Source organism: Artemia sp. Qi Xiang Cuo, chromosome 19 (genome assembly GCF_049724085.1).
Source record: "Artemia sp. Qi Xiang Cuo chromosome 19, ASM4972408v1, whole genome shotgun sequence".
NCBI lineage: Eukaryota > Metazoa > Arthropoda > Branchiopoda > Anostraca > Artemiidae > Artemia > Artemia sp. Qi Xiang Cuo.
In genome coordinates, this window is record NC_142812.1 from 50727448 (window position 1) to 50749812 (window position 22365).

Sequence of the window (22365 nt, forward strand, 5' to 3'; positions counted from 1 at the left end):
ATTTGAATGTAATATGCTGACGTCTGCACAACATACCTTGCTTTGTAAACTGTTAAAATACTTCAAACACCACAAAATCCCACTATCAGCCAAGAGCCTAGCTAACTGTACCTGCACACAGAGCATAGAAATCGACATCTATCATCTTATATTTGAACTCCTAGAGTCGAAAGATCTGCTGAAAGATATCTGAATATATCTAATAAATATGAGGCTATCAAGCCAGTAGCTCTGTAGCCCACAGAGTGAAGCAAAAGGAAAAGGGCTAAATAGTTTTACTGAAAAGCCCGCCTGCTGTTAAATAGAAGAAGAGAAGAACTCTGTTCCAAGGGGTGTTCAAAGCCAGAAAAAAGTTTTCAATTGTTAACAATTTGTGTCTAATAATGCCGGCAAATTGAAGAAAATTTTGGAGGGATCTTCTGGTTTCTGATGAAAGCGAAGATCTCATCGAGGATGAAGACGACCCATATGAAGAATATACCTCTCTGATAAGCTTAGGGCTCAGTTCTCCTTTCTTTTTATTCGAAGTAGCAGTTTATCTTCATCGTTACTTGAAGATCTTTTTTAAAATAAAATGTGGTGTAGATACTAGGTTTTGGCGGTGGAATATTCAGTTTATTAGCAAAGAAAACCTCTGCCAAAACCTAGTATCTACATTTACTGAAATTTAAAAAAAAATGATGCGAAAAAAAAAATGCTTCTCCCTACTAGGCCGACTCTGGAATACCCGTTGACGAAGTTTTATATCGTCATCAGCTATTCCAGCTTAGAAAATGAAAAAAAAACACTATTTTACGATTTTCTCAGAAACTTGAAAAATGTAGATACTTGGTTTTAGCAGAGGACAGCAGAGTTGACTTCCACGAAACGAGTCGGACGCATCTTTGAAATCCCCATTTTATGCAACAAAGACATTTGCGAAAGATAAGAAACTTAAAGTTGGACAAATTTTACATACGGGAACAAATGTGGTATAAAAAACCATTTCGCGGCATAATCGCGGCGTGCGGCATGATCAAAATTTTATGCGGCATTTCTCTCAGAATCGCGGCGTAATGCCGCGAAATGCGGCATAAGTGGCAACACAGCTTCCAATTTCAAATCAGAGGCAACGCTGTAGCGTTGCCTATAGTAAAGGCCATACGGCTCCAATGTTTTACTATTATTATTTATTATAATTTTTTTCCCCAGAGGCACTTCATATGGAAGGGGTTACCGCAGAAACTTCAAAGAGGGATCATTCGATTGGAAATCGAGAGTTCTAGTGCCCTTTTTAATAGTCGAAAATTATTGGAGGGCAACTAGCCCCCCCCCCACGTCCACCATTCTCCCAAACACATCCAATCAAAATTTTGAGACAACCATTTTGTTCAGCGTAGTTGATTTGCAGATAGAAAATATATTTTTGAGGAGGACACTCCCCCACAACCGTTAGGGCAAGGGTTTTAAGTTATGCCCTGGGGGCATATAAGTTTTTTATAGAAGGCGTTGTCGTAGAAACTTCAAAACAGGCTCAATCGATTGAAAATTAAAGGGCTAGCGCCCTTTTTAATAATCGAAAGTGATTGGAGTGTAACTAGCCCCCCCCCCACGCCCATTATTCCCCCAAACACATCCAATCAAAATTTTGAGATAGCCATTTTGTTCAGCGTAGTAGATTTACAGATAGAAAACATATTTTTGAGGAAGATACTCCGCCACAGCCCTCAAGGCAAGGGTTTTAAGATATGCCCTTTGGGCATATACGGTTTTTATAGAAAGCGTTGTCGTACAAACTTCAAAACAGGCTCATTCGATTGGAAATCGAGAGTTCTAGTGCCCTTTTTAATCGTCGAAAATGATTGGAGTGGAGCTAGCTCCCCCCCTCACGCCCATCATTCCTCCAAACACATCCAATCAAAATTTTGAGATAGCCATTTTGTTCAGCGTAGTTGATTTCAAGATAGAAAATTATTCTTGAGGAGTATACTCCCCTACAACCTCCAGGGCAAGGGTTTTAAGTCATGTCCTGGGGGCATATAAGGTTTTTATAGCAGGCGTTGTCGTAGAAACTTCAAAACAGGCTCATTCGATTGGAAATTAAAGAGCTAGTGCCCTTTTTAATAGTCGAAAGTGATTGGAGTGGAACTAGCTCCCCCCCCCCACACGCCCGTCATTTCCCCAAACATATCCAATCAAAATTTTCAGATAGCCATTTGGTTCAGCGTAGTTTATTTCCAGATAGAAAATATATTTTTGAGGAGGACACTCCCCCACAACCCTCAGGGCAAGGGTTTTAAGTTATGCCCTGGGGGCATATAAGGTTTTTATAGAAGGCGTTGTCGTACAAACTTCAAAACAGGCTCAATCGATTGGAAATTAAAGGTCTAGTGCCCTTTTTAATAATCGAAAGTGATTGGAGTGTAACTAGCCCCCTCCCCCCCACGCCTATCATTTCCCCAAACACATCCAATCAAAATTTTGAGATAGCCATTTTGTTCAGCGTAGTTGATTTCCCGATAGAAAATATATTTTTGAGGAGGACACTCCCCCACAAACCACAGTGGAAGGGTTTTAATTTATCCTCTGGGGGCATATATGGTTTTTATAGAAGGCGCTGTCGAAGAAACTTCAAAAAAGGCTCATTCGATTGGAAATTCAAAAAGCTAGTGTCCTTTTTAAAAGTCGAAAGTAATTGAAGGGCAACTAGCCCCCCATGCCCATTATTCCCCCAAACACATCCAATCAAAATTTTGAGATAGCCATTTTGTTCAGCGAAGTTGATTTCCCTATAGAAAATATATTTTTTAGGAGGACACTCCCCCACAACCCTCAGGGCAAGGGTTTTAAGTTACGCCCTGGGGACATATAAGGTTTTTATATAAGGCGTTGTCGTAGAAAATTAAAAACAGGCTCATTCGATTGGAAATTAAAGAGATAGTGCCATTTTTAATAGTCGAAAGTGATTGGAGTGTAACTAGCCCCCCACCCCCCCACCCCCATCAATTACCCAAACACATCAAATCAAAATTTTCAGATAGCCATTTTGTTCAACGTAGTTGAATACCAGATAGAAAATATATTTTTGAAGAGGATTCTCCCCCACAACCCTCAGGGCAAGGGTTTTAATTTATGGCCTGGGGGCATATAAGGTTTTTATAGAAGGTGTTGTTCTAGAAACTTCAAAACAGGGTCATTCGATTGGAAGTTAAAGGGCTAGTGCCCTTTTTAATAGTAAATAGTGATTGGAGTGTAACTAGCCCCCCCCCCGCCGATCATTTCCCCAAACACATTCAATCAAAATTTTCAGATAGGCATTTTGTTCCGCGTAGTTGATTTCCAGACAGAAAATAGGTTTTTGAGGAGGATATTCCCCTACAACCTTCAGGGCAAGGGTTTTAAGATATGACCTGGGGGCTCAAAATTTTTTTACAGAAAGCGTTATAGTAGAAACTTCAAAAAAGAGTCATTCGATTAGAAATTCAAAGGGATTATGCCCTTTTTAATAGTCGAAAGTGATTGGAGGGCAACTAGCACCCCCCACCCCGCCCATCATTCCCCAAAAAATATCCAATAAAAATTTTGAGATAGCCATTTCGTTCAGCATAGTTGATTTCCAGATAGAAAATATATTTTTGGGGAGGACAATCCCCCACAACCCTCAGGGCAAGGGTTTCGAGTTCTGCTCTGGGGGCAAATAAGGTTTTATAGAAAGCGGTGTCGTAGAAACTTCAAAAAAGGCTCATTCGATTGGAAGTTGAAAGGGCTAGTGCCCTTTTTAGTAGTCGAAAGTGATTTGAGGGCAACTAACCCCCCTCTCACTCCCACCTTTTCCCCAAAAACGTAGTTTTAAGTTCTGGAAATTAGGTCTTTGAGGATGACAACTCCCCCACAGCCCTCAGGGCATGAGTTGCAATTTAAGGATTCTCCGAATCCTTCCCATTATTTCTTATGGAAGTGATGCTCGTATAAACTTTGGAGAGGTCTCATTTGACTGAAAATTGAAAGTTCTTTTTTTAAGTTCACTTTTTAAGATTCAAAAGTGATTGGAGGGTAACTAGCCCCCCCCCCTCATCCACGCCCTAAATGCATCAGATAAAAATTTTGAGATAGACTTTTGTTAAAATAGCTCAAACTTCTGATAACAAAAAACTCTGGTGTCGACACAGCCCACCAGGGCCCGGGGGTAGGCATTGTAAGTTATGCCGTGGGGCATAACTTATTAAAGGGGGTTTATAACTTATGGGAAGGGGTTTTGTATGGGAATGAACACATAAGAAATCTATTATAATTATCCAATTATAAGGTTAAAATACATACTCTGAAATAGATGTAAAATTGCTTTGGCACACAAAATCCTATTAAGGTCAATTCCAAACAGTCGTGCTCCCTTTGTGTCAGCAAGTGAAATGGTCTAAACCCTCTTATTGGAGCTATTTTTTCAATCCATTCATTGTTGTCCATCGCTGTCCACAAGTTATGCAAGCTGTCTATTGTTCATGTATAAGGTTTATATCAAAGAGGTAATCGTATAGACTTTGAAAAAAGCCTCATTCAATATAAATTGAAAGCTCTAGATCCGTTTTTTAAAGTCAAGAATAATCGGACAGTAAGCACCCTCCCCCATGCCATAAAAACTTGAAACTTTTTGCAATAAAAACGAACAAAAACTAATTTAAAGAAACTTTCCCAAAGAGAAGTTTTTCAAGGAAAAGTAAAAGCCATTTTAAACTGTAGATCACGTGATATAAAACCTGTTGAAATTCAAACTCAAAACCACCAATAATTACTATTAAAGAATAAATGAAACCCAAAACGAACAGAAACTAAATAAACAATCATAGCAAAAAACATACAACAAGTAATAATATAAATGAATAAATAGATCTTAAAGCGAGTAATGCTTAGATTGAATATGAAAATCAAGCTTAAAACGAAAACAAATATTTTGCTATTAAAGTATAAATGAAACTTAAAACGAACGGAAATTAAATAACAATCAATGCAAACAAGCATACAATATATATTAATGTAAACGAATAAATAAATCTTAAAACGAGTGAAACTTAAATTGAATATGCAAATCAAGTTTGAATCGAATAAAAATAACTACAAACAAGAGTTTGGGTATCGCCTCACTACAGAAGCCTAAAACCAACTATTCAAATAAAAACCTTACTATTCAAAACGTTCCTGAGCAAGTTTTCCCTCCCCTACAAAAAAAATTAAAAAATTTGAAAAAAGGCCCTAAAGTTTGTTTTTCGATTGGATCAAAGTTTATATATTTAAGTCCTTCGGCTTGGGTGACTTTATGGCAGATTGAAAAATAAGTACAAATATTGATTCCCCTCGAAATAGGGCCTTATAAAGGACAAAACCAGAATTTTGTTGGCCTCTTTGTATGCAAGGGGTTTTCTAAACACATGGGAGGGTGTATTTTTAAGCTAAAACTGCAATTTGAAGTGTATTTTTTAAAGGCCAAAACAGATTCAAGGGCAAATTTCTTCTCTTCGTCGTCATTATCTACTTGGGATGGATTTGAATATCGCTTTAGAACCTTTGAGGAGTCTTTGGGTGGTAAAGTGAATCTCAAATCTGACTAAGGAGAAGAGGGAGAGGTAAATCTAAAGACACTGTGTGTATCCAGTTCACTGCACTGGTGAATCTGAAATATCTTGAAGGTGTTTTGAGTTTTGAAGGTAAACTTTATCCTCCTTGTTGGGGAAAAGAAAGAGAGGATGTGGTGTATGTGTTATATCTCAGAATAGAATTTAAAAAAAGGTCCTGAAATTAGTGGTTTTCCAGGGGGAGGGGTGCTCCCCCCCCCTAACTTTTTTGGCATTTGGTAAAATTTTGCAAATCGGTCGAAATTTAGCAAAATTATTGATTTCTGCAGAAAATTTGGCTTAAATCAGGTAGCAATTCAGCAAAGTTTACGAAGATCGCCCCCCAAAAAAATGAGCCTCAGGACGCCCCTGCCCGAAATTTTTTTCTACAATTGGATCATAGCTTCTTATATTCAAGTCTATGGGCTTTGGAAACCCTAATACAGATGGAAAAACAAGAAAAAATATTGATTTACCCTGAAATAAGACCTTAAAAATTAACCAGAACATAATTTTCTCTGGCCACTTTGCATGCCAGATATTTTTTTTTCAATTTGGGAGGGGGTAGGCCCAAATAGAATCCAACCAGAGTTACTAAAAGTAAATTGCAATCCCCTTGCTGACCTATACATAAAAATTGCTACTGCTGCCTGGGAAAAAGGTCACTCCCTCTGTTCATGGCGTGAAGCCACAATAGTTCCATTCCGTGAGAAAAGGCTCAAAAGCAATTTGTGACAATTACCGGCCTATAAGCCTTACAAGCAACGCATATAAAATACTCACTAGAGTAATGCTGGAACGTATAAGAGCTATAGCTTCAAATTTTACTTCAGAATATCAAGCCGGTTTCCGCCTAAACAGGTCAACAATTGATCAGATATTTACGATCCGTCAGATTATGGAAAAATATCTTGAACTTGGACGTAATATTTTTAACATTTTCATTGAATTTAATTAAGCTTTTGACCTCATATTGAGAGAAGGTCTGTGGCACATTATTCTCCACTTTGGTAAACCACAAAGAGATGTGTAATCAAATTTCAGTAGCTGCGTCATGACATGAGAGGGCCTTTCCGATAGCTTCGAAAAGTCGACTGGTGTGCTGCATGGTTGCTTGCTTTCGCCGGAACTGTTTAAGCGGTTCCTTACCGCTGTCCTGTCACTCATTGAAAAATCCTATGGTATCCTCATTGGGGGAATATTGATTGATAAATTAGCTTATGCAGATGACACAGACCAAATAAATGAGAACCTTGGGGAGTTTCAGTCCCAGCCCGACAAAATCCAATCAACCACCGGCCGGTTTGGAAATACCATCAATTCATCAAAGACGAAAGCTATTCTCTGTTTACGAAAGCCAGAAAACAAAGAAAAATTAAGCCTCCAGCTCGGTGGTGACAACATAGAACGGGTCGAAGATTTCACTTACCTTGGTAGTCTTATAACGTCCGATAACAACCACTCGAAAGATGCTAAGAGGTGCTTGGTTCTTGCCAACTCTAGCTCTAAAGCCTTGATGGCGATTTGGAGGAACAAGAAACTGTCGACACTGCTACAAATTAAATAAAAAAAAACAAGTTTTTTTAACTGAAAGTAAGGAGCGACATTAAAACTTAAAACGAACAGAAATTATTCCGTATATGAATGGGACTGTCCCCTCCTCAACTCCTCGCTGATTACGCTAAAGTTTTTATTGTTTTAAAAATAGAGTTGTGAGAAAGAGTAAAACTTCAGCGTAAAGAGCGAGGCGTTGAGGAGGGGACAGTCCCTTTCATATACGGAAAAATTTCTGTTCGTTTTAAGTTTTAATGTTGTTCCTTACTTTCAGTTTAAAAAACTTATTTTTTTTTTATTTAATTTTTGAACGTTTTTGAATAAATGCAGGTTTTGATCTTGGCTCACCGTAGATGAATAATTAAAACAAAATTTTCATATTGATTTACTTTTATTTAGTTAAATGGCTTTCTCGAAACTTGTTTAATTTTGTTTACGAACGTTTTTATTAGTAATAAATATACGTAGCTTACGAATTAACTAACGTAACGAACTTCTATGTTCATATATTTTTAATACGTTTATTAGGGGGTTTGCCCCCTAGTCAATACCTTGCTCTTTAAGCGAAAGTTTGAATTTTGTTCCAATTCTTTAAAAATGACCGCTTAATCACAAAGGCCGTTAATTAGAATAAATAGCTTTTATGAAAGTACTAAAAAATCTTTGGCTTAAAGAGCGAGGTATTGACTACAGGGTGAATCCAATCATATATGTTATATTTTCTGTTCGTTTAAAGTTTCGATGTTGCTGCTATTGCAGTTGAAATACTTGTTTTTTTATAATATATTTCTGATCTTTTTTAAATAATGCTGGGAAGTCCGGCGTCTCCTTCATAGCAATGTCCCTTCCCCCATGAAAACTTCCTTCATGGAAAGATCCTCCCACATAACCCCCGACACCCCCCCTCCCACTACCAGGAGAAATCTCCCCTGAAAACGTCCTTATACTTCCAAATAACCAATACTATATGTTAACATTGGGTAAAGTTCACAACTTTCAGCCCTCCCCCCGGGAACTTCGGGGGATTAAGTCATCCAAAAGACATACTTATTATATTTTCGAACATGCTGAACAAAATGGCTCTCTCAAAATTTTGATCAGGTGACTTTGGGGAAAAAATGAGCGTGGGAGGGGGCCTAGTTGCCCTCCATTTTTTTGTCACTTAAAAAGGGCACTAGAACTTTTAATTTCCATTCCAATGAGCCCTCCCACAATATTCTAGGACAACTGGGTCGATACGATCACCCCTGGGGAAAAAAAAAAAAACAAACAAACAAATAAACACGCACCCGTGATCTTTCTTCTGGCAAAACATACAAAATTCCACATTTTTCTAGATGGGAGCTTGAAACCTCTACAGTAGGGTTCTCTGATACGCTGAATATGATGGTGTGATTTTCATTAAGATTCTATTACATTTAGGGGGTCTTTCCTCATTTTATTGAAAACCAGGAAAATTTTCTCAGGCGCCTAACTTTTGATGGGTAGGATTAAACTTGATGAAACTTATATACTTGGAATCAGCATTAAAATCTGATTCTTTTGATGCATCTATTTGTATCAAAATACCGTTTTCTAGTTTCGGTTACCATTGAGCCGGGTCGCTCCTTGCTTACAGTTTGTTACCACGTACTGTTTGACAAGACTCATCAACACACTGATGATCCTCACCGTCATTTATGCTTGTGAATCATGGACCCTCAAAACAAATGATCAGCTTTGCCTAGTCACATTCGAAAAAAGTCACTTCGCTTTATTGCGGGCATTACATACCTGGACAGGGTCTCTAATATTAGGCTGGTTAAAAACCTCGGCATCAAACACATCATACTTGACAAAAGAAAACTGCAGTAACTAAGGTGGCTAGGCCATTTCCAGCATATGGAAAATTTCCGTCTTCAGAAAATAGTCTTCCATTGTCGCGTGCATGGTTCTCGGCCAAAGGTCAACCCCCGAAAATATGGAAAGACAACTTCTCTGCAGTCAACCTGCCGCAACTTCTACGCCTGTTCAAAGATATAGAAGCTCATACAGACGCCAAATCATAACATAGTGAAGGAAGAGGCGCCAAAACAACCTTTTAGGATGGATGGGACATAAGTCAAATAAGTCAGTAGTTTTGAGCTGAAACTGAAATTTTTAGTACTTTTTTGAAAGACCAAAAGAGATTCAAGGACAACTAGTTTCCCTTCCTTGGCTTTTTCTGCTTAAGATGGATTTAGATATCGCTTTAAAACTTTTGAGGAGTCTTGGGGTAGTAAAGTGGATCTTAAATTTGACTAAGGGGAGGAGGCAAAGGTAAATCCATAGTAACAGTATGCATCCAGGTCACTTAAATAGCTGATCTGCAGTATTTCGAAAGGTACTCGAGCTTTGAAGTTAGAACTTACCTTCACTGTTGGGAAAGAAAGGAGGATGGGGTGTGTATGCAGTATCTAAAGAAAAACTAATGACTTCAAATGCATGCCATCAAGGAGGTTAAGGGGAAAGGGCTAATACAAGTTAAATTTGAACGATGACTTGGGGTTTGGGACAAAGCTTAATCTGAGAACACTATGGGTATCCAGGCTATCAAAAACCGTAATAAACTGTCAGAGACCTTAAGGTTTAGTTTTAAAAGGGAACAGACCTTTCCAACCCCCAAAATTCAAAGGTAATGCTCAATTTGGATCATGTTTGCCCCCCCCCTCAACCGCTAAGATCCTCAAATAGCAGCTTTGGAACAAAATGCATGCTATTTAACAGTTATATAGCCTACTTAATCTGTATTTATTTTCGATTCTATTTTACAGTATCAGTCCTCTATTTGTGACGAAACAATCAAAACCCTTAATGGCTGATCTTTTCAACGCCTTACACCATCTTGAAGTATCAATAAAGTGAACCTCGATTTGGAACCACCAAATTACGACCTGAATTATTTTGAAAGATTAACATATAATCATTTGAGGGATTCACTCTGTTAATGGAGGGAGGGGGATCAAGGGCACGAAGGAAAATGTAGGAGTATTTAGCAAGTATTTGAGGGGTAAATTTTGCATTTATGGAGTATAACATTTATATTATATTCCTTTAATTGTCGCTAAATTCAACAAACGGTAGGGTGAGGGTCATCTTCCTCGTAAGTGAGTATTCACAATAAAGTTCGAATAGTCTATTCTACCCTAGCATGTCTTAGGACTCTAGGATCAAGTTAATACGATATGGGAAATTTTTCTGTAAGGTGGGGGGAGTTGCAGCTCCTAATTTATTGTTGGGGGATTTTTCTCTGATTCTTACAACTGGTTTATTCAACAGTTTTATTTTTACTATGAAAGTCGTCCGATAGGCTTTATTGCTTTTTTTTACAAGGGGCGCTGATTTCCCGCCAAATGACGTACATCTTTGTTTGCAAATTGTACCGCATAGTGTTTTTTTACTTAGTAATGGTAATTTGTGGTAGTTCTCTGCTTGGAAGGTTTTTTAACTTTATTTCTGCTCATTCTTGGTTTAATCGAGCTCTATATTTTTCTTTAAAAGATTACTTTGTGGGAAAAGTTATTTAAATTAATTTCTGCTCATTTTTCATTGATATAGTCTTTTAATTGAAAAGTAAAATAATATTTAATATATTTTCGGCTTTTTCTCTAAGAATTCATAGTTTGGCATGCTATTTTTGTTTGTTGGAGAAACTTTTTCTACAATTTTTAACAAAAAACACCCTTTTGAAATTCTTAACCTATTTAAACTATTGGACGTCTTCGATCTGACTACCTTTAAGGATCAGAAGGTTTCATCCATCCCAGCTGTTTGCAGGGTTTTGTTTTCGGTATACTTATTTGGAGGCCAGTCGAAAGTGCCTTGTCAGGGATCATAGCCTGGGCTTCTGTAGCCCATAATTTTCTGAGGATGGAACATACCACCAGTTTTTACCCGAGGAAAGTGATGTATCTGCATATCTGAAACCCGTAACTGCTAGTGATTTACGTACCACATTGTGGAACATGAGAAATAATGCTTCGGGTGCTGACTTCCTTTCATTGCGTGTACTTAAGTATGTTTTCTCGGAAATATGCGACCAGGTTTGTCTTCTATTTAATATGTGCCTAAAACTTGGTGTTTTTCCCGATTTTATGAAAATTGCTAGAGTGGTTCCGCTTTTTAAGGGCGGGGAAAAAAATGTGCCGAATGATTATAGGCCTATTTCATTGCTGCCAGTTTTATCGAGAGTTTTTGAAAAATTGATTAGTAGCAAGATGGTTTTTTTTCTTGAGAATAAAAGGTATTTTAGTAAAATTCAGTTTGGATTCCGTAAAACAATGTTGACCGATCATGTTCTTCTTTTTCTCATGACTTTTGTGAACGATGCTCTGGACCAAGGGTGGAAAGTTGTATCTGTTTTTTTGGACATTGTGAAAGCCTTTGATGCAGTGGACCATGGAATTCTTCTCGTGAAGCTGAGGAATTGTGGTTTTCGAGGTATGTTTTATCGTCTATTGGAATCTTTTCTCCAGGATAGAAAGCAGTTTGTCAGTGCTGGTGAAATTAAATCGCAAGTTAAAAGTGTTGAATTTGGTGTCCCTCAAGGGTCTGTTTTGGGGCCACTACTGTTTCTTATATATATTGATGACCTGCGAAATGCTATCAATGGACTGTCTTTTGATTTAAAATGTCGTGATACTGGAGCATCAAAATCTATTTTGCCTTATTTTGCTGATGACACGCATCTAACGGTTGCTGCAAAAACCGGGGAAATGCTTATACAGAATCTTCAGACTGGCATGTTAAACATTGAGAAATTGATGAGGGTTAATAGACATCAGCTAAACCATACAAAATCCCATTTTTTGATGTATGGGAGAAGTAGTAATTACTACCCTTGGATTGACAAAATACAGTTAGATGAAAATATTCTGCCTCGGGACGTTTCGACAAAGTATCTAGGTGTGAGTGTTGATGAGTGCCTTAACTTCAAAGAGCACATTTCATGTGTTAGTGGCAAAGTCGCCAGAAATGTTGGGATCATGAGGAAACTGAAGCACTTTTTTCCGAAAGACATTATTAGATTGCTTTATTTTTCTTTTGTTCACCCATACCTTCTATATGATTGTCTTGTGTGGTCAAGTACGCTTTTAATGCACCTTCGTCCCCTTAGAAGTTTACAAAATAATGCCCTACGTATTTTAACTGGAGATAATCATAATATGTCTGTTAGATATAGATATAATCAAGTAAATATATTACCGATGGCTGGATTATTCCGTTTTTATAATGCTCTTTTTATGTTTAAATATACACACGCGTTATTACCTGAGTGTTTTAGGGAAATGTTTACAAGTGGTGTTAATTTTCATAATTACTCGACTAGAACATCAACAGTAGTTCGGCGACCTCAGGATATTACAAAGCGATATGTTTTTTCCATAAGACATGTTGGCCCTCGGGTATGGGAATCATTAACGCAGGCAATTTCAACAATTGATGAGCTAAATGAATTTCGCAGTAAATTAAAAGGACAGTGTTTGTCTACATATGAGTTTTAATCCTTGCAGGGCGAATTTTCTCTCAAGTGATTGTGACACTTTTTTTTTGGGAGGGCGACGAGGAGGTAGAATAGAATGAATGATTTTTAGTTTTGTGTCTTCGGTATCCAATTAGGTCGTGAAATTATTAGAAATTAATTTATTTCGTTTATTTTTATTTATTTTCTTCTTATTATTTTTTGTCCTTTTTTTTTGGGGGGGGGGGTCTAAGGCTGGCTGGTAGTAATTGTGTATGTAGGGTTTTGTAAAAGGTGATGTGTACCCATACAAGTTTAATAAAATTCGGGTTTTGTTGTTAATGTGTGTATTTTTTTTTAATAAAACCTTTTTCTCTCTCTCTCTCTCTGTAAAAGATTGAGCAAGCCCATCCACATCTTCAGTATGGTCGAGATCCGTGACAGAGGAGAGGCTCACTGCAACATCTTTGTGGTTGTCCATGACCTTGAGGAGTTAAAAACAAAATCACTTCTTCTGAACAGAATAGCTGTATATGTGGTCAAAATATCCAGCCTTTTGTATCTTTTTTTCACTGTCTAATAAATGGACTTATCTCCATTTGAACGTTTATTAAGATAAATTTTCATTGTCTTAAAATTATATATCATTGTTTACCTTTTCTATTTGTATTATGGAAAGACAATGGGGCACTCGTCGGTATTTACGTTTAGCTTCTAGGGAGCATTTGAGCAAATGCTATATAAATGCTATGATATTTTTGGCAGGTTGCTAGGTTGGATCCACGTCCTGCACTGGTAACCGGGATCATTGCTTTTCCTGAGGCGAAAATAATTTCAATCATTTAAAGAATATGAAAATTGGAACTTGGAATGTTACGACATTAAATAATGACTACCGTATCGACATTTTGACTGACGAATTCAGACGATTCGAACTGGATTTATTAGGAGTTTCAGAAACTCATATCCAAGGGATAGGAAGTATGAAATTAGGTGATATAGAATTTGTTTACTCAGGCAGGAAGGATGGGGTACATAGACAGGCAGTAGGGCTCATGATGAATAAGGAAGCTGTTATGTCTTGTTTAGGCTGGGAAGGTATTAATAATAGAATACTAATTGCTTATTCTATGACTAGAAAGTTCAGGGTATCAGTTATAGTAGTATACGCCCCTGTAGAACCGACTGACGGAGATACTAGTGACTCAGATGAATTTTACTTACAGTTACAGGAACAAATAGACAGGGTCCTAGGCAGAAATATGATGTTTTTACTGGAAGATTTTATCTCTCAGGCTGGCAGAAACAGGGATAGATGTTATCTTAGTCTAGGTAAATTTGGTGTAGGAAAAGAAAAGAGTAATGGATACAGACTTGCCATTTTCTAGGCATAACAATCTAGTTATAACCATTAGAATTTGTTTACTCAGGCAGGAACGATGGGATACATAGACAGGGAGTAGAGCTCATAATGAATAAGGAATGCTATATAAATGCTATGATATTTTTGGCAGGTTGCTAGGTTGGAGAGGGATTCGTTTCATCATGATTTCTGTAGATTGAAGGAACGACTGCTAAAAAAAATTAAAAACTTGAAGGATGAATTGTTGACGAGTGATCGTACCTATACTCCGAGATTCAGTCCTGGACCCACAATTGCTAATCTTTCTTTTAGAACACTGAAACCTAAAGAAATCTAAATGTTTAAAACAGGTCCAAAAATCTTCTTTCCTCCAAAAGAAGTTCCTTTACACTAGTCTTTACAGAAGTTTCTAATATTTACTAATCTTTGACCGTTACTAATCTTTTAAGAAGTTCCTGTCGCAGATCTAGTGTCGCAGATCCTATGTGTTGTCTTTACACTAATGCTTTGGAGCAGTTTCTAAACCAGATGTAGTCAGGTTTTATTGATAACCTTTTTAACAACCAAAAAAAGAGCTGAGTCTCCAAAAAATTCCAAGGTCCTAAAATATTATCTAATTTCCCTTAAAATCCTTCTATTACGATAACTAAAGCAGATAAAAGTGATTCACTAGTTGCCACGAATATGAAATATCATGGTAACAACATTGAATCCCATTTAAATGACAGAACTACTTATGCAATTAAAGCTCCTGCTCATACTGATTAATTTGCTGAGGAAATCATAAATGAACTGAAACTACTAAACAACTGTACAGTCACTCGGCAATAAAACAATAGTTTTTTCCCACTTGGTAGCTCTTGAAATTTTATAGCTTACCAAACTGGTAAGAATTTGCCAAATTTTACACAATCACCAAATTACATAGACAATAGATCCTCTTAAGGCATATCGAAGTATGTACAAAAGAACCCACTTCAAATATTGGAAGATTGCTATGTAAAGCTTTAAAAAAATTGCTCCATTCTCAAAAATCATATATAGTTAACTTCCCACATCCCAAACGGTAGTTATTATGTTGGTAGAACCCACTAAAATTTTGAAAAAAGTATTGAATAAATTAGGACAATATAACAAAGACTTTAAGTTCTAATAGTGCTTCCAGCTCTTTTGTTTTCTCCATGCCTCTTCACAACCTCTCAGAGACCTTCAAGGATTAACAAGTAAAAAAAAAATCATTAAATATATAGATTTTGGAAAATATTAATTAAATATATTATACACAGATTTAATTAAAAAATAGTTTAACATATTGCATTACAAAACCAATAGTTAATACCAATGTACTTGCACCAAAAAAGACCTTTTAGATTAGTTTCCAAAAAAGCAAGAACTGCATTAAAACATGCTCTTGGTTAGTTTTTATTTGAATGAATTGCCTTGTTTCATGTTTGTTTTTCAGTCTTGATTGAACTTCCTTTGAGTCATGATAATGGGACTGTTTTGCAAGTCTTAAATTTTTTTAATGGTCAGGTATTTATTTCCAGTCTTCTTTTTCTAATCTGACTGATTCTGATAACGGCTATAAGCCAAAATACTCATTTCGAAAAATTCATTACCTAAGAATAATTCATCGTTGTTTTACCTTTTGTTATTTGCATTATGGAAAAGGAGTGTAGTCTTCGTCGTTATTTGAAAAAAAATGCAAACGCTAGATGGCATTGTCGTTTCTTTACACTAGTGCCAGTATCTATTCATAGAAGTTAGAATTTGGAAAAACAAAAAACCTGTTTTTAGTTCTTTACAGTCTGTTTTCGTTTGTTATCATTTCATAACTGAAGTACAATTATTTCAATTATATTTCGCAATGTCTCTCAACTAAAGGCCAATGTGGCGGAAATGGCCATACATGCCGAAGCTGACAACATCAAATAATAGAAAACTGTGAAATCAAAAATGGAAGCCATATGCCTCCAAATTTCCATAGTGGCTAAGCTTTATCTCTTAGGGAAACAAAAGGTTAAAAAGAAAAGACAGTGCTTTACATTTTATTGCTAAACATCAGTTAACTTCAATAAAAAAGGAAATAAAAATAGACAATTCAATTCAATTCAATTCAATTTTATTCGAATAAAAACATAACACAAACATCAATAACAATAAAGATCCTAGAAGATAACTTGTTAATGACCAAAAGAAAAAAAAAATTAAAGTAACACTAAAAAAAAAAAAAAATATATATATAGAAGAATAAAACATGGCTAATTAGAGCAAATTTTTTAAAAATGGAAAGATTAAATTATATTATCAAGTTTTGTTACGTTTTTATACAACTTACAGAAACTTGTGGCTAGTTCAACACTGGAGGGAATTTTGTTCCATTGAATAATAGATTTGTAAATGGGAGATTGCTCGGCAGCACTTGAAACGCATTTAGGAATTTTAAAAGCTCTATTGGATGAACGGAGACAATGGGCTTCCGAATTATTAATATTATAATAGGTTAGGAGTTGAGGTGGAAGATTATTGTGAAAAGCAGAGTAAGCAAGCGATAAATTTAGTTTTTGTATGATTTGATCAAGTGGAGCTATGCCAAAATCTGAATACAAATCACGAGTTGGATATAGACGGGAAGCCAAAAAACTGCTTTAATGGCGCGGTTTTGGGCAAATTTGAGTTTTTTAGTGAAGGACCGTTTTGTATTTCCCCAAACAGATCCGCAATAAGAAAGGTAAGGAAAAATAAAGGAATAATAGAGGGTAACTAGGATGTCAGGAGGAAGAAAATAATTCACACGGTTAATCATAGCAACTTGTCTCAAAATTATTGCTGTTATGTAAGAAATATGATTAGAGAATGACAAGCATGAGTCAATAAATACACCAAGAAACTTGGCACCCTCCACTTGTGGGAGGATGTCGGAAGAGTACCTGAGACCAAGAGCAGGTTGAATAACGTCTTTGTTGTAGGGGGTTCTGAATAAAACTATTTGACTTTTTTTGCTATTAATGGTCATGTTATTCGTAACGCACCACGCCTGGACTCTGTTCAGAAGGACTTGGGCAGAGGTTATTGCCAATGGTAGATTGGTGCCAGTGATGAAGAAGTTGCTGTCATAAGCAAATAATACAGGATACACTGAAGGGCCCAGGTCTATAACAAGATCATTGATATACAGGAGAAATAAAATAGGGCCTAGAACGGAGCCTTGCGGGACACCCCTCCGAACAGGTAAGGGCTGAGAGGATACTCCACCCAGGCTCACACTCTGTACCCTTCCAGATAGATAAGAATCAAACCAAGAGAGGGGAACACCACGAATACCGTAACTATTTAATTTACTTATTAAAATACTATGATCGACCATGTCAAAGGCCTTAGAAAAATCAAAAAAAATAAGCCCAATACAGTTTTTTTAAGGTCGAGTTGTGAGCGTATGAACTGTGTGGCGTCAATTAGAGCATGAGAAGTTGAGAATTTCGGCCTAAAGCCATATTGGTGAGGAGAAATCAAGGATACGGAGTGCTGACCGTCAAACAGAAAGGGAGACAGACGTCTGAAGATGATTCTCTCGATCACTTTGGATATAACAGGAAGAATTGAGATTGGACGATATTTACCTATCTCAGTTGGATCGCCCTTTTTGAGAACTGGAATAACAATGGCTGACTTTAGTAAATCAGGGAAAACTCCGTGGGTTAAAGATAGGTTGGCAATATGCTTGATGGGCTCGTAGACAAAAGGAGATATGGTATTCAGGAGCTTATTACTTAATCCAAGACAGTCAGGAGTAAAACTATTAGGGAGAGAACCGATGATTTGAAGTACCTCATTGCTATCAGTTGGGCAGAAAAACATGGATCTAAAATTGAAGCAAGGGAATACAGCCTGTGAGGAGGAGCGAGAGTCAGTATGAGGAACATTCAAAAAAAAATTATTAAATGCATCAGGTGCATGTAAAGGGTCAATTAATCTACCATTTGTGTCTTTAAGGCGAATAGGTATAGACTTTGATTTTCTATTTTTTGAAAGTATATCATTAATGGTGGACCATATCTTTTTCAGATTTCCTTTGCAATTGAGAATTTTTGTATAATAATAATTTTTCTTCGCTTCACGGATAAGTTTAGTGTATAAGTTTTTATAATGTTTATAATTAGATAGGTCAATATCACTACTGGTCTTACAGGCTAACTTATATAATTTGTTTTTACGATATGAGGAGACAATGAGGCTATGTGATATTCAGGGGCTTATAGGGATATTTTTCTAGTTAAGCTTAGAAATTGGAAAATTTGAATGGGTAGTCTAACTTAGCCTTTGCGCAACACCATTTGCGGCTGAATTTACCTCTTGACAATTTCAGACATCTGGCCAGTCAATGGTTCTTAGGCAGTCGATAAAATAGGTTATATTTTCAGAGCTGTAATTTCTACTAGCTGCTGGGATATTAATTCTAGAGCGTAGGGGTCGTAGCCGCGAAGGTACTAACAAATAAAGAGGGTAATGATTTGACAAACCTGAAAACAATATATTTGAGGATGAGTGGTATACCAAGGGAGTAGGAGCAAAAATGTGATCAATTAATATTGAAGTTGATTACGCAGAATCAACACTACCGGGGGAATAAATTGTGAGTAGAAGACCACTCGCGGTTACTGATTCAAAAAAGTGTCAGATTCAAAATTTTTACCAACATTGAGTAGGTTGCAATTAAAGTCCCCAAGAACTATTGCCTTTTTGTGGGGTAGGTTAATAAAATTAGAAAAATTATCAAACAGATAACATAAACATGATGTCGGAAATGGAGGAGGCTTATAAAATAAGGAGAGTATATAGGAATTTTGGCCAATAACTATGTTAACAATTATTGAATAAATACATCTGAGATTTATTTGTGTAGAGAAAATAGATTCGCACTCTGATAGCCTGGTAAAATTTATATTCAAATGGATGTAAAGTGAGATACCCCTAGAATACTTAGTCAATCTCCTGGGCATATGGATTGTTTGGTAACCAGCGAGTAAAAAATCACTATTGTCATCATTATTGGAAAGCCATGTCTCTGTTAATCCTATTACATCGAAAGGGCAGACACCATTAATTGAAATTAAATCTTTAAACTTGAGCCACTTATCCCGAATGCTTCTGATGTTGAAACAAAGAACATTAAGGGAATTATTATTTACTAGTTTTGGCTTCACATTAGTAGCAAAATCGAAAATATCAAGGTATTTACAACTAGCATTTGTTAAGGTACCAGGGGGCTGCTTATAGGGTTGGCATGCTGATTATCATCTATATCGGGATAATTAAAAGCAATGTTATTGGAAAGGGATAAATTAGTTAAAAACAAAAAGTCACACATTAGATAGTCGTCAAGCATTCAGAGTGTGACTAAATCAGCCTAAGGTGGCTTAATAAACTCTTACTTTTAATATCTGTATCGGAAACTATGGTCTCGCCGAAGTGGGTTTTGGTCAAATTCTTCAGAATAATGTATTTCAACTGATTGGGTAACTCTAATTGGGAGATAAGCATAGAGGTAACTGTAAAGCTGGCTAATTTAAAGTACACGTTTGATTCAGCTTCCAAAGCATTTGGAGAAACTGTGTGAAATCTGTGGGGAGTAATTCAAGGTAGCTTTGTCGGTCTTGGTGTCTTTCCTTGCGCAGGATTTTCCGAAAGGGGGTTCTTCAGGGTTTTTTTGGGGGCACTTGCTATCAAGGGGAACCATGGATTAGTTTTGTCTCGGATGAGATTATTCTGAAAACTTTCAACACTAGGGGAAGCATTGGGAAGTCTTGGTGTCCTGGGGGCTGCTAGTTGCCTGGGGCCTGTTGGTGGTTCAGGGGCTGTTGGTTGCCTGAGGCCTGTTGGGGGACGGGGGACTCTTGGTGTCCTTGGGACTTGCATTGCTACAAAAGGGATTGGAAGTTATTGCTCTTTTGCTATTCTTAGTATCTCTACCCTTTGCTTATATTTGGGACAGTTTCCTTTATCTAGGGACTGATGTTTGCCCTTACAATTAGTACATACTGGGTCAAATTGACAATTTGACTCATTATGGTCCTTGCCAAGGCAAATCTTACAAATGTTGGAATCCTCTCTACAGTATTTATCTGAGTGCCCAAGCTTTAGACATTTAGTTCACTGTAATGGCTTTTCTTTGCAAGGTTTGAAAGATTTTTGTTGGCCAAAGAGGAACACTTTGTCAATACTAAATTGTCCGTGAAGCCCAAACAACACAGTTTTAAAGTTTGAGGTTTCAGTGGTTTCGCGACCAAGGGTATGAACACTAGAGACCGGAATGCATTCACCTTTTTCATTCATCAATGCTTCCATCAGGTCCGAGTTTAGAAACGATTTAGGGATATTGTAGAGCACTATCTTTGTTTTTATCGGGCTTGGGGACCACAGGTGGGCTGTGACAACAACATTTTCAACACTTTTTAGCTCCATTACCTTTTTCACTGATGTGGGTTCCTTCAAAAGGATATCTAGGGATCCTGATCTGTTTATATTCATATTAAAGTTGCAACGAATGGTCTTGAAGAGGGAAATTCGCAACTTTGGTAGATCACGGTTGGTAAACAAGCAATTATCAGATTGGGGAACTAGTTGAATAAATACCGGGGAATCGGCTGGATTTCTTGAAGAGTTGTTCGTGGTATCGGTTAGATGTATTATTGCTGAATCTGGGGGACTTTTTGTTCTCTGTCTTCTACGCTTAGCCGAGTTTACTATCTTAAAGCCTTCTTCATCTTTTTCACTATCAGTTGTTGAGGGTGATGGACATTGGGTGGCATCCATGTTTAGGGTAAGAATACTCTTCAGAGAGATCGCTGGTACATTCTCAGCTGTAGGGGGGGTTCTAGCAAGGGCTTTTGAAGATGGTTGAAATGGTGACTTACTCATATCCCTATGAGGAGGTTGTTTTAGAGGCTCCTTTTTTCCAAACATTTTCAAACTCACAAATTTGAACACTAATTAGAAATTGTTTCACAATAAATTCAAAATAATCAACAATAACGAGAAAAGTACCAGTAATCTGGTTTAGTGTTTACTAATCAGTTGCCAAAAATTTAAATATTCACTATTTTAACAAAGTTAAATAGATTAATGGGTCACCTTACGTCAAAGTATCCACAAGACAAATCATTTAAAAAATACATTCATACATATGTAATTTAATATATGTAATGCAATGTTTTATAAATAAAACATATGTATTTACTATGTAAATCATTTATACATAAAGTTAGAACTGTAAAATCACAAAAGGCTTGCTGTCCACACAGATGAAATTCGAATCTAATTAACATTTTCGTTTTTATTTCCCTATGCTGTCTTAATTATCATATCAGAGCGTCTGGCTGAAATAAATCTACTCTTGTTTAACATTCCGTCCTACCTTCTCTGGTGGTTTTACTGATTTTCCTTTTCTTTAAATTCGATCAGAAAGGGTCTCTCAGTCTATCGTCACATAAACTACTTGGGCCACAGTATTTTCTGATTCATATTTTTTCAAGAAGAACATTTAGGTAACTTGACAAAATAATAAAGAAAGAAACTAAACTGTGAAGACAGGTTAATTTATTTTGTTAAGATGGAAACATCTGAATAGATGATGTACTTAGTAGATTTGTAGGATACATGCTACTATGAGGAACGTTGAAACAAATGTAAACAATAACGGTCAATTCACTTTCATCAATGGATCTAAAGAGTGTAAGACATAATACACAGTGGTGAAACACAATCTGCAAAACTGGTTGCAATCTTCGGATATTTACCATTTTTGAATAAGGTACTGCACATTAATCTAAATTCAAAAATATATAAGAGATACTATCTTTACAACTTTTTTAAATTCAGATACAAACACAAAGTCCTGTTTTTACGACTTCTTACTGGAATTAAAAATTTAAAAAGAAAAACAAATTTACCTCAATTATAAGATATATAGGATTTCTATTTTATCAGGCTTTTTCTGGAAGGACCTAAGTATTGAACCCTCAGAAGACTTGGCCCTCTTGATTCCCAGCGGGCAGATATTAATCTCATATGTTCTAACAGATATCTATTCATCTCGAGTCCCCATAGTAAGTTTATCCTCTTATAACTATAACCTAAGTTGCGAGACTGCACTGCAATGAAATCGAGACGACACTGAGAAGCATGGAAAAACATAAACAATTTTGGTCACTTCATTTTCATCAATGGATCTAAAAAAGATAAGACTTAATACATGGTGGTGAGACACAATCTGTAAGACTGGTTGCAGTCTTTGAATATTAACCATTTTAAAATAAGGAAATGGACTTGAAATTAAATTCAGTCATATACATGACATGCTGTTTTTACAACTTCTTATAGGAATT